Source organism: Triticum dicoccoides, chromosome 3A (genome assembly GCF_002162155.2).
Source record: "Triticum dicoccoides isolate Atlit2015 ecotype Zavitan chromosome 3A, WEW_v2.0, whole genome shotgun sequence".
In the NCBI taxonomy this organism is placed as follows: Eukaryota; Viridiplantae; Streptophyta; class Magnoliopsida; order Poales; family Poaceae; genus Triticum; species Triticum dicoccoides.
The window spans coordinates 192,207-195,234 of record NC_041384.1 but is presented as its reverse complement, the minus strand read 5'-3'; positions in this window follow the sequence as shown (position 1 = coordinate 195,234).

Below are 3,028 nucleotides of genomic sequence, written 5' to 3'. Positions count from 1 at the left end.
GACCCCCCACCCCCCACGCACGAACCCACCCTCCAAACCAGCGAAAAAAGAGAAAATCCCGCACGTCTCCACACAACCACGATCTCAGTCAAACCCGAAACCACCCCATCAGCCTCACTCTCCCGTAGCAGCGATCTCACGAAACCAGAAGTTCTCGTCTCCAAACCTGCTCACGAAGGAGAACCATCCGGCCTGGAGCAGCGGTGCTCCCTCCCGCGACCACCCGCGTGCCTTCGTCCCCTCACCAACAATTCAGGCGACAAACATCCCTACGCAAGTATGCAACCCTGCCGCCCTACCCCATGCCATGGGTCCGCCGCGCCTTCATCTTAGACGAGCCGCCGGGAGATGGGAAGCGGGCCAGTCCTTTGATAAATAGGTGCCACCGAAGGTCCTATCTGCCACTTCCTTTCGCCCAGGGACCCGTCGTTAACCAGTGGCGGAGGTGTTCGAGGAGTTCGTCCCGGGCCTGCGCGTAGAGCACGTCAACGGCCCTCTTGCCATTGAGGCCTTCCGTGACCGATTCCACAGTGCCACCTGCTTTGGCTGGATTAGGGGTCCAAGTACAACTACCAGTAAGCTCTCTTTCTTCCTTCTCCTCTCTGAATTTTTGTTTTGTTCTCTTCTTGATCTGATTCCTAATACAGAACTCGAGCCCGATCTTGATTTCTTGGTTATGACCTGCACTTTTATTGTTGATACAAATTCATCAAAAAACTTCTAATGGAGATGGAATAATAGTTATATTGTTCTTCTATTTCACGACTTACTGTGAATTTTTGTGCCAAATGCGGTGCAGGTTCATGTGCCCCTGTTAACTGTCATGTTTTTCAGGATAGAGAAAAGGTATGAGCATGGACCTCTAATATTTCTCTACACATTTGACAATTTGATTCTTTCTCAAAAAAGAAAGTAAATCCATCATTGCTAATATGTAGATGTAGGAGAAATTATATTTTTTTCAGTTTTGTAACTACTGACAGAGTTTGCGTTCTTTGTAGCAGAAATTTGATAGCCTTGTTTATTTTGTTACGCCATTCTCTACATATAGTCTTCTTGTTGTGATCGATAGGCCGCGGTGACAGCAATCGGAGGAGAGTTTGACGGATGGAGTGGATAACCGACGAGGTTACACGGACGGCTATAGCAGTACATCAGAGTTAGCTTCATATTTCGGGCGAACAATAATTTCTTCTTTATGTTTTGGTTTTTCTCAGTATCCCATGTGTTAGTTCTGCATGTATTTTATTTGTTTACTGAAACTAGGAGCAGTAGTACATCAGAGTAGTTACTGAAAATACTCCTACTACAGGAGGTATTGCATATGGTTTTGGCAGAGAATGCAACTTGTTTTCTGATTTTTATTTGATATCCGTATTTGTGTGTGCTGTAACAATGATTCAATACCAAGGTCAGGATAAGGTGGACGACTGTGTAAGCTCCACAATGGCGAAACTTACGGTAACCATCTGTTTACTTCTTCCGACTATTCAATGACCAATATGTCCTGAAAATTAGCTACTATATATGATGTACTAAAATGCTGCTCAATCAAGAGCTTTCTGTACACACACCTATCTAATATCTGTGTGTTGCTACTTAAGATGATGCTGGATGTAGTACATGCCTTTTTGTTAATTCCAGCCTTAAGATGTTGCTCTTGAATTTATATAAAAAGTTAGTTCTATAATTGTTTTATAAAGTGTACTTTACATGATAATAACAATTTCTACAGAGTATTTTAATGTTTTTCAAATAAAAAGTATGTGTTGAAAGTAATAACATTAAGTATCTTTAGATTTTGTTCAGTAAATCACTGCATATAGATGTATGTCTATTTGTAGCATTTTATAGTGAGGTAGTGACACAGGCAAGTATGGGATGTACCTTGTGTTCACATAAGCTTTTCACAAGAAGGAAAATACTACAAATGTCTTAGTGCTACATCATAGTAATTTTATTTATATTCATTATATATATACTCCCTCTGTCCCAAATTAAGTGTCTCAACTTAAGTTAGTACAAAAGTTGAGACACTTATTTTGGGACGGAGGGAATGTAATACATCTCACCTTGCAATCTTGGCTCTTTCACTATCAATTGAGTACATCCGATTGTTCCATTGTAACTATATTGGAGATAAACATAATGTTGATATACCCGTGATTGATAAATTTAAGAAAATATGAGAGACCTGCACCTGCAATAATCAGGTTGAATTGGCTTTTGAGAAAATCTCTGGAAAGTCGAAACCATGATGCTGATATACCTCTGATTGCAGTGCTGCATATTAGTACATCTATATGCGGAAATCCAAAAATCTACATTCTTCCAACTTAGGTTTATCTTCACTATTTGTTTTCTGGTTCTATTTTTCATATTATAAACCACTTCTTTGGTTCGAAGGAAGAAACTCCATCGCTGCTTAGGACTTGGTGGTGAGTAAGTTAAAAGGGCATGGTAACTATGACTATACATAACTATGCATGGCTTTGTTTTGAAACTACAGCTACATGTTAGATCTCGTATGGAAATACATGCACCAAGTATTTCATGTGTCGATTGTTAAAATAGAAAAACATAAAAAAAATATGATGTTATGTTTTGAATGGAACACACAAACTCAACTAAGTACATTTGTGAAATCATATGCAGAAGAGAATATATTTTCATTTAAGTTAGCTATGCTGATGAACACCTTGAAGAGGATTGCTCTCACATTTGAAGAAGTTTTAGCAGTCCACTGTTGATGGGATTCTAAAGGAATGTTTGTTCCTACATCTATCTCTATCATCGGGCTGAACCGGCAGACCTAAGGGAACATTATATTTATATCCTTGGTCAGAAGCTTGGGAAGGGCGAGGTTGGGATGGCATACTTCTGCACTGAGACAAGTACATGTGAGCTGAACGTTGTAGAGCTTGCAGGAATTGTTGTCAGCGCTTTGCCTATGTGCCATTCACAAGAATATTTTATAAGTAAACATATTCTAAAGAAATGATGTGATTCAATAAATTTCAAAATTTTA